The 14,368-nt window shown below is 41.3% G+C and overlaps 1 protein-coding gene across 12 annotated transcripts in view; it reads left to right on the top strand.

Moving 5' to 3' along the window:
• LRRC4C (leucine rich repeat containing 4C) overlaps positions 1 to 14,368 on the top strand; it is an 846,136-nt gene that overhangs the window by 696,480 nt on the left and 135,288 nt on the right. Inside the window, exon 1 of one of the 12 annotated variants that reach the window (XM_073348037.1) lies at positions 4,130 to 5,814. The exons of the other annotated variants lie outside the window; for them this stretch is intronic. The gene's annotated coding sequence lies outside the window, so the exon portion shown is untranslated. Of the gene's footprint in view, positions 1 to 4,129; positions 5,815 to 14,368 lie in introns of those variants that run through there. 12 annotated transcript variants of the gene reach the window in all.

Below are 14,368 nucleotides of genomic sequence, written 5' to 3'. Positions count from 1 at the left end.
TCATTTTTGTGTAGTTACTCTTTTTGAAGTTAAATGCTACTATGTTGGGTTTCTTTGGTATTTCCCCCCTGTAAGGATGGTAAATTTAATTACTTTATGGTCACTATTACATAGTGGTTCAGCTATATTTACCTCTTGGACCAGATCCTGTGCTCCACTTACGACTAAATCAAAGATTGCCTTTCCATTTGCGGGTTCCAGGACCAGCTGCTCCAAGAAGCAGTCATTAATGGTGTCTAGAAATTTTATCTCTGCATCTGGTCCTGGTTCCTAGTAAATATGGGGATAGTTGAAATTCCAGATTATTGTTGGGTTTTCTGTTTTTGTATCTCTCTAATCTCCCTGAGCATTTCACAATCACCATTCTGGTCCGATGGTCATTAGTATCAGATCTGAAGGTATATAAGCATGGAATTTCTATCTATAAAGATTCTATGGTACTGTTTCATTCATTTAAGATTTTTACTCTATTTGACATTGCTTTTTTTCACATACAGTGCTACTCCCACACCAGCATGACCAACTCTGTCATTCCTATATATTTTATACCCTGGTACTCCCGTGTCCCATTTATTATCATCATTCCACCAAGTTTCTGTGGTGCATCTTATATCAATATCATTGAATACCAGGCACTCAATTTCATCTGTCTTAGCATTTAGATTTCTTTCATTTGTATAAAAGCACTTTATAAAATTTCTCAGTATTTATTTGTATTCCTTTGTGATGTAATTCAATGGGACTCTCTTTCATTTGACTGTTTCTCTTCAGTTCCTACACATACTTTATCAGCATATTACTGCCCTGATACTATTTGTTTAGCTAAATCATGTCTACTTTAGCTAATATATTATTTCTATATATATTTCATATAAATACTAGTACCATTTAACAATTCATGTTTTAATGCCATTTGGAATGACATCAAAGCTGCATAAAGTGCTAATGTCTGGTGAAAGGGTAAATGAATATTAGTCTGTGTCCAAATAACTGATGTATCTACTGCAGAAGATTGCATTTGAGAATCAGATTAGATCTGCAACAGCTAAGCATCACCCCACTTACAAAGACCATTTATTTGATTTTAAAAAACAAACAAAAAACTTCAGATTTGTTCACAGACTCTTAGCTTTAGTAGGCAACTGTTAAAGGCACCTTTAATAACAAAGTCAAAAATTTTAGCCAGGTTCTTTGAATATTAACCTGATCTTGAATAAGTAATGAGTAGTGTAGTATGTAGTATGTTAACATTTAGTTGTAACTTTGCTGTAGTAAAAAGTGATTTAAAAAAAGGTTGATGGAAACATTTATTGGGATGTGATATTTTTGCACTTCTGAAAAAAAATGTTTGTTTTGATATTTATTTAGATTAAAATAGTAAAAAGATAAAAGTGCTTATACAAAGCTCTAGGAGTCCTAATGCTTGATAAATATCACAACATAAGTTCAGTAGCGTCAAACAGACGGATAGGTAGGAACTTGAACAGACAGCTACCAAAAAATGTTCCCTTCTATCCCTTCATCATTTCTGGTGCATACCCTCAGCTACCTTCACAAAACCCTATTGAATAGAATGCAGCATGCCTGGAAAACCACCAAATTTGGGTTGCTTGTTATTGATCCAGGTCCTGATCCTTTACCCATTTAAGTCAATGTGTATTTGCCACTGACTTCAATGAAAGTAAATCAAAAGCCCTAAAATATATGATTGATTAAGAGCCAGAGGATGATTCCCTTATTTGCACTAATGTGAATGATACTTCACAAGTTCTGTCACTGAGTCACTACAACTAGAAGTAAGACTGAGCTCCATGGTCTTTGCTATTGATCCAGTAAATTTGTTACTGAACTGAAATTAACCAGAAAATATACTCTACAATTAAATAAATATTTATATAGCTACATGTTCAAGTCCCATACTTGTAACCGTGACACTTCCATTCTCTCTTCTCATTTTCACTTTTGCCGAGATCATATCAAAGAGCTAGATTAAGTAAGGATACCTGATATATATATATGTATGTGTGTGTGTTACTATTGTGGAGAGCAGAGTGAAGGTGTAGCTGTGTTATTTCATGCTAAAAATAACTGGAAACAACTGTTTGATTTATGGAATCCACTATAATTACCATCAAAGAGCTTGGCTCATTTTTGGGGGGTGGGGTGTGCATGTGGCGGAGTTGGATCTATACATTCTTTCTTTCTCATTATGAGAGCAACAAATGCAGGAGTAGAGTGTATCATCCATACTCTGCTTGCTTGCCTTGCTCCTATAAACATTTCCACATATAACTTTCCACATGTGAGAACTTCCACTGAGTTTAGGTCCCAATCCTGCAAACACTTATGAACATGCTTAACAGTGAGCATGTGAATAGTAATTCAATTGACATCAAATTAAACACATCCATGATCATTTTCAAGATCACAGGCTTAGTTTGTAAACTTGAACGGAACATTGCATTACAATTCCAGTCCCTCTTCCCTCTCCCTCACTTCTGAAAAATCCTCATTCCAATGGAGTTACACCAGAAAATCTGTGAGTCTAGTAATTGGGCTGGTCTGCACTGAAAACTTAGATTGGCGTAGCTACTGCACTCAGGGGAGTGAAAAATCCACTCCCCTGAGCGCTGTAGCTATGCTGATCTATTCCCCAGGGTAGTCACAGTTAGGTTGATGGAAGAATGCTTCTGTCAACCTAGTGACTGTCACTCGGGGAGGTGGAGTTTCTACAGAGATGGGGGGGGAAAACCCTTCATTGCTATAGTCTGTGTCTACATTATGGGTAGGCTTGGAAGGATTCAATTTCTATTTGTAAATGTCAGTAAATGTCGATTTCACCAAACACACACAAACTGACTGACAAACTGACAAAAATATTTCCATCAATAATAATAAAAATAAAGATAGGCAAAATAAGAAAAATAATGCTTGTGAACTTATTAGGGTTTGTTTTCAGGCTATTTCCTTTGTATATTCTGACATGTGGTGTTGACACTTGTGTTGTAATTGTTATAAAGCTTTTACCTTTTGAATCTCAATGTCTACAGGCATTAAATAATTATTGTCAGATCTCCCATAATTTCCCTCAATTGTGAACATTTAAATAAATAAAAATAAAAAAATGCTTAAAGAATATCATTTTGCACTACTGTGAAACTTTAAATTGTTAAAAAATTTTAAAATGCTGAAAAATAAACATTGAATTTTGCCGTACCCAATTATGAGATTACAGAAACATATCTATGGCACTGTAGCTCTGCTGCTGTAATGCTCGTAGTGTAAACATGGCCATTATATTGTGATCCTGCCACTTAACTGCTCACAAATCTCCTGAAACCAGAAGGCACTTTAAAGATCTTCCAGTCTGTTAATTAATGTGCAGGTGTTTTGTACTGAGTGACACTTGGGTTTCTTCAAATTATGGAGATAAATGGTTTAAATGTGTATTAATGTGTGTTTGGGTGTGTGTAATGTAAACGTGTATATGTGTAAAGGTATATATGGACGTCGTGTTCACAATTACATGCCTAGCCACAAAAGGTGAGAGAAAGTTACTGAGTAAAATGAAATATAACAGATTTCTAAGGAGTGATTTTATAGAAAATCATTAACTTTCCCTATCCTTCTGTGGCTAGGCATGTACCTGTGAGCACAGTTGAGCTGCCACAATCAGGCGGGCTTTTAAGAAAATGAGTTTTGACATTCCTTTTCTCAAGACGAGCCTTTGTTTTTCAATTACTCCTTCCTCACTTGGAGGTTTCTTGAGGTAACAGTGAGCCTGTTCCCAGACTGTCCGCCAGGTGGCAGCAGTGCCCTATCACAAGAGCTCCTGTACCCTTTTCCTTGACATCAAGTGTTAATGCAATTGACCAATCAGTGCTAGGATGATGGGAGGTAATTGGGTAATTGTATTTTACTGATCACAAGCAGAGAAAAGGAGGCGGGGGGGGGGGGAGAAGAGAGAATTGAAGACGGGAGAAGGGACGAGTGTAGGAAGAAAGACTGATCCTGGGACCTTTGGAAATACTGGGGTGCCATTGCAAAGGTGGGGGGGGGGGGTGAGGGAGAGAGAGAGAGAGAGAGAGAGAGAGAGAGCAAAGCTATTCCCTGCAGCAGCTGACTGGAACTGGATATATGTAAATACATATACATACACACATATAAATATATGTAGGGAGAGTTCGAGCTGAAGCTGATGGCAGGGAGGAAAGGTTTCTGCGGTGCAAAGGGCTGTGCATTTCTGGGATAAGGAATGAAAGAAGCGGCTGCGCTCCTGGGAATGTGTCATCTTGGAGAGGAGGGAGGAAGGGAGAAGGTAACTGGAATGTGGAAGAAGATGGGAGCCTAAGCCACTGCTGTGCAGAAGGGGATACCAACTTGTAGATCTGAAATATACCAGCCTGATCTTGGCAATGAGATCAGAGCTGCAATTGCAATAGATAGGGGGAGGAAAAGGGAGGCAGAGATTGGAGGGCTCTCTCTGTGTGTGTTTCTCTCTCTCTCCCAAGAAGAAATAGAAGAAGTTTATCCGTCTCGATACTGCTGGATCTTTATTCCTGCTGGACAAAAGATGGAGAGGAAGCAGAAATGAAGAGGAAGGGGAGCCCCGTGCTTGTGAGATTCAGAGTTAGGAGGACAAATCACGCCTCCCCAGGGAGCTTTTGTGCCCCATCGGAGGAGTTTTAACGTCAGGAAGATTTTGAGAAGTGGGGGCAAAGAGAAGAGGGAGAGTCAAAAATACCCACCCCACGTGTGTAAAAAAAAAAATAAACAAGGGATGGATTTATTATTGACAGCTGGTGGGAACCTTGAATTTTCCTCCACTCTCCCCCACCCCATTTCCATTTAATGTGAGATGATGAAAATGCAGAGGAGTTGGAGTGAAGGCAAAAGGAGATAACGTGGAGTTTGAAGAGAGGAGAATGGTGATGATGCTGTGAATAGCTGGCTTCTTTCTGAAATCAAAAATCCAATTGCGCACTGGGTTGTGATTGGAAATCTAATCAGATCTTTGGAGAGGGGGGAGAGAGAGACCAAAAGTTTATTGTTTTAACATTCTAAATGTAAGAGGAGACTCTGGTGAAGGTGTGCGTGGAGGAAAATAGGGAAAACAGAAGAATGGGAACCCCCTATCTAACGTGGAAACACATGTATTGGATAATTGATAGTGCAGCAAAGAAGGGGGGAGAAGAAAATTGCCTGGAAAGACCTGGATCTTAACAGTCACAACAAAAAATGCATTAAAAGCAAACGGCCTTACTTCAGATAGAGGGTCGTTTAAAATAAAGAAACCCCTCTCTACCCTCCAAAGGAAGAAGAAAAAAAAAGTTGGCAATGGAGAACAGAGGAGCCAGAAAGGGAAAAACCCTCAAAGAAAGGAAACTAGGAAAAGGATCCACAATGGAATGAAAAGTTTCAGAAAGGAGAAGGACCATTCTTGCTCTGAGGGATTTTTTAAATGTTTAGTTTTTTAAAAAAACCTCCCCCAAGAAGACAGGAATTTAATGATACAGGTACGACCATTTTAAGCAGAAAAGTTAAGAGCGACGGGGAAAAAAAAGCCGGGGGGAGTGGAAAAGAAGAAGAATCTGGTGAGGGAGAAAAAAACAGCAGGTTGGGCTGGATTGGAGCCTGTGTGGCCTGAAATTGATCGAAAATTGAAGTTGGATATTTTATTTTTAATTTAATTCCTTATTTTTAATTTTCGCTTCGCTGCTGCAATGAAATAGTTTGCCACCTCCTTTTTTCCCCTTCCCCCCCTTAAACACTCGGATTTCCATCTGGATAGTCTTCTGTGCAATCTGAAATACAGTGAGTGCCTTTGATATTTTCTTATTCTTATTTCTTGGGAAAGAAATCATGCCCCTCGCTTTCTTCCCTTCGGATACAATCTTGGTGAATTATACGAACTGATTTGGTGGGGCGGGGGGTATAACTGATAAGTTACGGTAGATCCAATGTTATGGCTAGTAAAATTCAAGCCCCGGGAGGATGTTGCAGATGCTTGCATGCCTGGGTCTGCAGGGTTTGTACATGTTCACTAGCAAAGAAATCTCCCAAGGAAGCCCCTGCAGTGTGTGGTGGTGTGCTGCTTGATTGCCCAAACTGTGGAAGAGCGGCAAGTTGCACGGCAGCCTCAGGAGTTTGATGCACAACGATTCCCCCCCCCCCCCTTTGACCATTGGAAATCGAAGGGATCCAATTTAATTTTTATTATGCAACCTGACCGTGCAGCTCAACATGGTGTATTAACATGGAAAATGATAATAAGGAAGGCAGGTGAAGGGTGGATGGACGCGGGGGGAGGCAGTACAGGGAGAAACGTTACATTGTGCACGGAGTGATTAAGGACGGTTAGCAGCAGCGAATGGGGATGGGTATTCACTGTTGAAGGAGAGTTTATGATACTTGCCACAGATGTGCTCCAGATCTCTTAGGCAATTTGTTGTGGTTCGGTGGTAAATCCCTCTCGCTCCCAGAGGGCTTTCACAGCAGTTGTAGATTTACTGTTGATAAACAGATAGTATTCTGCAGCGTTAGGAGTTAACTTAAAAAAAAAAAAAAAAAAGGGAGAGAGCGAGTCTGTCTCTGGTAGGGTTTATTGATTAGGAGTGATGGGTAGATAATGGGCCGAGCTAGTATCCACTAATTATGTCGGTCCTTGCCTGCAGAAACGGAGATTGGGGGAATAAAAGCGGGATAATGGTATTTGAAATAACTGGGGGTCCCTGTGTGCTAGTGGGGAACAGTGCCGCTTTCCTCCTCGCTTTTCTGCTGGCAAAACTGCTGGCTTATTAGATATTCCCTTTCCCTGCCCCCAACCCTGGCCTCCATGTCCAGGGACTCAGATTGAAGGTCTTTACTGGAATAGACTGGAATGTAGTGAAGAAGGAAGTTGGAGGGGGACCTCAAACACATAAATAAATGACCCATAATGGACAGATAATGGCAATTTTTGCCAGGCAATGTGCAGAATTAGCATCACCACTGATTTCCTCCCCCTGCTCCCTTTAGCTACAATCTAATAGGGGAAGGGGAGAGATCTTGATTAGAACTCCTCACTTGCTGACAATCTTTCCCTCTTTCTCAGGCTTTCTGTCTCAGAAACCACAAGTTCAACATAGCTAGAACTTCTGGCAATAAAATAATAATAATAATAAAATAAAGGTAAAAAAAAAACCCGAAAAACTTGCCCTATTTATTTGATAGAAACCGTCCTGACCTTACTGGTTTAATGGAAATTTGAGTTTCTGCCATTAAAAAATATCCCATTCTTCTGCTCCTCAGAGGTCATGTCCCTTAAAGTAAACGTTGGTTACTTGGGAAGGATAAAAGACGTTGGGGGCAATCCTGCTCCCAGGGAGGTCCAAGGTATTTTTGTTTGCCATGGGCACAGAATCAGGCATTTTATTCTGCTGGGTTTAAAACAAGAAGCAAGTTGGCACAATTAAAAAAAAATCCCTTACATCCATATCTATTCTTACCCTTCTCTTAAGTCCTTAACTAAGCATGTTTAGTATGTAATGTTTTCAGTCTCGTTTATTTTTCTGGAAAGGTGTTTCCTGTGGGGACACTGAGTGGGCAATAAATTTGTTAGTCTGTGAAAACAGTCGCATTGTTTTCCTCAACCCTGTGTAAGGTCCTGAATATCTTATCATAATTCTGGGCCCTATTGGGGCTACACTGACATCACCAGTTGCAGTAATAGAGCAGTTAAATGTGTGTTTAAACTGTTGCTCGGTAATTACTGAAAGAGAGAGAAGCTGGCCAAGTGAGGTGGGAAAAAATCTTCAAGCTTTTCACTGGATTGTTGCGAAGTGAGCCCATAAATAGAAAACCTCTAGGGAAAGCCAGTCTAGTCTTTGACAATAGGACGCCTGATTCATTTTTTACAGTAAATAGCACGAGGGGTTTTTTTATGTGCTGAAGAAAATGTAAATACAAATCTGGGCTATGAAATAGGCAAAGCTTGTCAACATTAGAAATATGAAGATGTGTCTCAGCTTCTAAAGATGCAATAGTTGTACACTTCATGAATCACTCACTTGGTAAAGTAGCCAAAGACACATGGAATGTAACTCTTTCAGTGATGTAATAGAAAAGTGTTTTGCGTTCAAATAATTTGCACTCTGATGTTGTCTAGATCTCAAGGTGCTGGGCAAGATAAAAATGGTAAAAATATGATAGATAACAAAATGAGGTGAAAAGTGAGGATTTCATAGGAACCTGAGTAGAAATGATTTTGCTATTTCCATCTCTCGTGTCAGAACACCAGTGTAGCATTCAGCAATATATGATATGCAAGCTGCCTTCATTTTCAGAGTATTGGGTAAACCATCTGTTAATTACCTAGGCAGGTAGGAAACTGGTCTGAATAGTGTGTGTGAAGAGAAAGTACAGTGTGTATAGTGAGCAGTTATGTGAATAGTAACATGTCAAATGCCAATGCAGAAGAAATCAGAATAATGTGTATGAGGGCCCTATTTTATTTGTTGTATTTGCTCCCCTGGGGCCAAAGATTACTTAATCTAAAAATGCAGCCTCTCTTGGTAATCTGTGGTTGTGATGCAGAAGTTATTGCTGATATAAAACCAAGACAATCCAGGTCTTTTCACACTTCAGAAAGGTATTTCACTGAAGTATAGTGGGCCCCAGATCAGTTTTTATTGCTGAAGTAGCCTCCGGATCACTGTGACTAGGATTGTAATCTTGGTGGAAAAGAAGACTTGTAAAGGCAGTTAAATAGAATGTCAACATATTTATATGCTATATAGACATAGATTTATAAACTCATATTTTGCTCCTTCAGTGTAAGCTAAAGGTTGTGGAAGAGATTCTCAAAATATTAAGAGTTTAAGATAAGGTGTGAGTATCTTTAAAAACTAATTCTATTGCACATGGTTAGCCAGTGTCATTCTCACAGTAGTTACATCAATCAGCAATATGAAAATGGAGACCCTCTATAGCAAGACATACCAGTAAGTATGTGGGATTTCAGGAGGGTTAAAAAAGTGACTTGCTTTTTCATTAAGATTTGTTTCCCCATATTTAAAATGTAGAGGAAATTTTGATGCTGGTGAAAAGCACCTGTTTGACAGCCCTGGGGCTGAAGTCCCTAGTATATACTGTGGGGTTGCGGGAAGAATGCGGGGAGGGAGTACATCACAACTAACTGCAGTGTAAACTTCACTCCCAATCCTTTCAATGTGTTTCCACCTTGAACTGGAGAGATCCCTTGACCTCTCTGATGAGATTTACAAAAAAGGGGGCAATTAGCTCCAATTGCAATATGGACACCTGTCCACAAATAAGAGGACTGGAGATTCACCAACCTATTTCTAGAGCATCCAAATCTCTGCCAAGCAGTAGTGGCTTAGATCACTGCCTACCTGGAGCCTGATCCTGCATATCCTTACTCATGTCACCAGCCTAAAGGAAATGAACAAACCCTGCTGCTTTAAAAGGTGATTGATTACTCATGTGGTTAAAGCTTGGCAAGAAAGATTGGAACTAACCAGCCTTGTACAATGCCATTCACCTCAGCAAATAACTTCTTGAAAACTGTCTTTAGGAGGGTCCCCCCCACACATCTCCCCAATATCAGCATCATGGAGTAAAGGACAGGAAAGTAGCTTTTTTTTGCCGTCACTGGTAAATTTTTTTAAGAATTCTGCAAGACTGCCTTTATCCCATGACCAAAAGATGAAGGGCTCCATGTTTCACTGTACAGCTCCAGAGCTATTCATTCCCTCTCTCCTTCAGAGAGTTTTGTTGTCTACTGTGTGTTCCCTCCCCCTCTTTTAATTGCAGATATACAAGCTGTGATATGTCTGGATGAATTAAGAAAAAAATGATCGGGGTGGGGGAGAGCAGGAATATTCTTATATACATTAGAGAGAAAAGCCAAAGTCAGGCACGCATATGCACAAAAAGAGGGAGTGAAGATTTGCATTTGGTATCCAAGGAAGCAAGAACAGAATCCTGCAGGGTTTTCTGTTCATTGTTTAAATGTTGCCATGGCAATATCTTGGGGCACAAGTTACATGTTTTTCACTTCTCTAGTTGAGCTTTTCTTAACAACAACAAATATTCCTATTGAACTTGGCACAACAATAGGCAAAAGAGTGAGATGGCCTCATTGTCTGTCCCTGGCCTTCTGCAGTTCTACCCTCAGATCTGTTAATGTACAAGAGACCTAATTAAGATAGAACTGCTGGATGGAAGGCTGCTTCTTGTTGTGAGGACACCGAGCATATTACAATATTTTGTGTAGTGTTGATATGTTAATTGGATAGCTGCAGGCAAGTGAAATGTAGCAGTCACTGACAATTAGAAAGAACAATGAACTTGCTAGGACTCAATCCATTCCTCTAATCACTGGGTGGATTAAAATGCATTGCAGGCATATGCTAGAGTTTCTGTAAATTTGAACACCACAATGCTACAAGCTCTGTAAATTCTGCTTTCATAAAGCAAGGACCAGATTTATCTTGCTGTTTGCAAAAGTGAGAGAGAGGCAGCACTGGATCCCTGAGCAAAGTCTCTGTTTGCAATTGCTGCAGAACACGTCCTGCCGTGCAGGAGTGTTTGTGTGCAACGTACCACTGAAATCAGTGCATTTTTTAACATAACAGTGTTGTTGGCCCCATGTCGAATTAGTTAAAACCAGCTCAAGAGAGTCACTGCAAAAGAAAGGCTTTTGTCTTGAAAGACATGAGAGATTCAGGACATTGGAGATGCCCTTTGTGTGGAGGGATCTCCCTTTGGTTATTTTTTGCAGCAGCTGGATCCATGAAGCCTGGTGCAACAAAATAACTCATGGAAACAAGGATATGTTTTTCTGTCACGCTCAGGTGGCCAATTTAATGTGAAAATTGACTTCTGAAGAGCGTCAATAGTTAGTACTTTTTTACCGCTATATGTGTAAGAATGATTCTCGGATGCTTTGAAGGTCATACCCAATCCTGAGAGCCTAGTACTGTATTACATTTTTTAAAAAGTATTTAGTGTAGTTCGGGTCTTCTCATTTAGCACTAGTGAAATGTTGTCATCTATTTATCCACAAGATTAAGTACAGCACTCACATTAGCTATCTGAATGCCTCAGTCATAACCCTAAGTTAAGGTTCACCTTCAGAACTGGGACAGGCTCTAAAAGAGTTTCCCTAATTTGAGCAATCCTGGGCGTCTCTGACATGGTCAATAAAGTTTGCTAATTTTGATTTGGACTGAGGTCATCAATTCACTTCATATACCTAGGCAACTGACTAGCCATCAGATGGTTAAACACGTTCAGATGCTGCTGACTTGAATAGAATTTGAACTAGTGACCTAGAAATGAAAGTTTCTTCCTCCATATTCAGTTCTCAGAGCCATGCAGTATTATGTGTTTTGATCTACAGGGTAATTTATTGTTGGGAAGGGGTAACTGACACGGTGAAGTGTTTATACAGTGTCATTAACGTTAATAAAATCATGTACAATGACAAAACTATTATTTTGATTTTACTTATTTGACATTTATCTGTTCAGTCTCTGATGCACTCACCACTATAGGGTCAAGGTGCTGGCCCATTGTTCTGTAATGCCTAAAAGCAACCTCGTGGTTTCATTTCATTTATGTATTTGTTCCTCTTTTCTCCTTTAATCTGCAATTCCAAGCTCTTGTCTCCCACTGATCTCAATGAGAGTTTTTTCAGTGACTTCCAGAAGGGCAGGATTGATTCTCTGGTTTATTTTTTGTTTGTCTTCTTTCCCTGCCCCTCCCACTCCTGAATTGTGAAACCTGTTTAAGTTTCCAAATCAATAACAGGTTAAAAGTTTAGGCTTATATAAAAATAAGTATTATCAAAGTTATATGCTGAATCACAACATTTTGAAAAGTTTCATAAGCTCACGAAAGCTTATGCTCTAATAAATTTGTTAGTCTTTAAGGTGCCACAACTGCTCCTAACATTTTGAAAGTCCACGTCCTTATCTATCGTATTTGCCAAGTGTTCTGTGTTACCTTTGCCATTCTTGATGTCATCCCAAGCCGTTAGAAAGAGGAAGGAACATTTCTCTCTCTTTGCCGTTCAGAATGCTAGTGATCAGTGCTATTTCACCAAATCTTCATCTGTTACTGCAGAAGCACAAGTCCAGTGAACGTTTTTCAGCTCTTTTGTTTATAAAATGTCAATGCTTCATACTTTAAGGCTGAGGTTCTCACAGGAGCCTAAATTAGGTGCCCATATCCTTAAAGACTACATACACAGAACATTCTGTTACTGATGTAACCTAGTTATTTTATTTAAAGCTTTGTCATTAACCTTTTAATGACTACAGAGGTGATCTGGAAGGTGGAATAATGGTGCAGAGAAAGAAAGGGGTTAACTTAACACTCTCCCTCTCTCATTGCATGAGAGTTTGAAATGGGAAGTGAAGAAATATATTAAATTCTCTAACCTTATTTGCCAAAGGGCATACGTGGTATGCTAGGTTCTTTCCTTGCTGTTTGGTGTTTCAAGACTTTGCTGTGACTGTAAAGCTGATTGTGAATCCTTATTTGAAGGGAAGGCTCTTAGACAAGGGGTAATATATTATTTGTCTGGAGGCAAGTTTTTATTTTTAATACATCCTTAGGAGAGCTGAGTTTCATTTCAATTGGGACTCTTTACTTCATAGCAACCAAGGAGTTTTGATAGCCTCGTTAGCCTTTCAGGCTGCTCACATGTAGTGCCTGCTCCCTTCAGTCAGATGCAGGTTTTCTTTCTTTGAAGCCCATGTGAGGTTTGTATGTACGTGACGTATGGAATTATGACCAGAATGGTTTTCTCTTTTGCATTGGAAAAAGTGCGGAGACACTCATATTGGAATATTGTTCTTTTTGATATTTTTCTTTCTCTAGTGTGAATCTCATGAAGGGGAAAGCCATTGGCTTGACAGCCTTGGAGACGAGAGTCCTCTATATGCTCACTACAAAGTCCTGGAGAGAGTACTCTGGGGGTCTCAGACAGACGAACACGCACTCACAAACCCCTCACAGAACAAGATGAGTTGTTCCTTCAACACCTGTTTGTAATACGTGGAAAGAAAAAGTATTTTGATCTGGAGAAATTCAGTTTGGGAGACGTATGCTAGTGGTCTCATGCAGCCAGCATTAAAACAGTAGAGTTCCTATTTTATTTAAGGTAATTTTCTAACACAAAAGGTCTGGTACTCAACATGAGGTCAGCCTATTTTGGCCCTCATAATGATGGCTAACAATGAATTAAATCATTCAAATGGCAGTTGTTGATTCCCTAGGTTGTGCCAGATTTACAATGACACCAGTGGCTCCATGGAGCCGGGCCCATGCTCAGAAGGGCCTGCTGACTCCCCGCCGCCCACCACTTGCTCCTCAAGCCGAGGGCTCCTCTCCACCCTTCTGCCCCCACCCCCTTGCTCCTCTCAGCCCCCTGGTTGGACCCAGTGCATCTCCGGCTCCAGGCAGTCTCTGCTTCCCATCACCTGTGGGGCCCCATCTGTCTCCCCGGACCTGAGCTGCCTGGGACTGGTGCAGAAGCCTGGCCAGTCTCAGCCAGGTGTGGGGGGCAGGTGACAGTGTATGAGGTTTGCCTGGGCCCCTCCAGGCAACTGCATCTTGAGAGAGCCCAGCCGGGGCAGGCCCCGGCCTGGCTGATCATGTGATTCCCGTCCCTGGGACCAGCTCTGGCTGCACTGCTGGATCAGCCCAGCAAACAAAGTCACCTCCCAGCAAGGCCGGTGAGTGCAGCCAGAAGGCAGCGGGTGGGGAGTGGGTCTCTGGGGGGTGCTGGGTGGGGAGGTGACAGGGAAGATCTGTGTGTGTTGAGGCACTAGGGAGTGGAGGTTCTGTGGGGGGTGCTGGGCAGTTGTGGTGGGGTTGTGGGCAGGGGGGTGCTGGGCAAGGGTGGTGTTGTGCAGGGTGCTGTGCATATGTGGGGGGATGCTGGCCATAGCAGGTCCAGGGGGCCTCTGGCCACAGGGAATCGCGGGGGAGGGGCTATGTGGCGTGACATGGGCCCGTACCCGAGGGGAAGGGGCATGCTGACAGCACAGGGACAGCTGGGCCACTGTGCGTCTGGCAACTGCTGGTTTGTAAATAGTGCCCTCGCACTGGGCTGGGCAGAGTGGAGCTGCTCCAGCCATGCCATGCCCCATTACCTCTGGCTGGCCCCTTGCTCTGGGGCCTGACGTCCCTGCAACATGGTTCACTGCCTCCATGGGGGCCCACAAATATATTCGGTGCCGGGCCCACAAAAGGTTAATCTGACCCTGTGCCTAGGGAGCAGTGATCATGACCTGATTACATTCAAGATGACCAAACAGTGGAAACTCCCAAACAGTAAAGTATATAGTTGGTACTT

The sequence above is a fragment of the Lepidochelys kempii genome, chromosome 6, assembly GCF_965140265.1.
Source record: "Lepidochelys kempii isolate rLepKem1 chromosome 6, rLepKem1.hap2, whole genome shotgun sequence".
Taxonomy (NCBI): domain Eukaryota; kingdom Metazoa; phylum Chordata; order Testudines; family Cheloniidae; genus Lepidochelys; species Lepidochelys kempii.
This window is presented reverse-complemented; position numbering and strand designations above follow the sequence as displayed.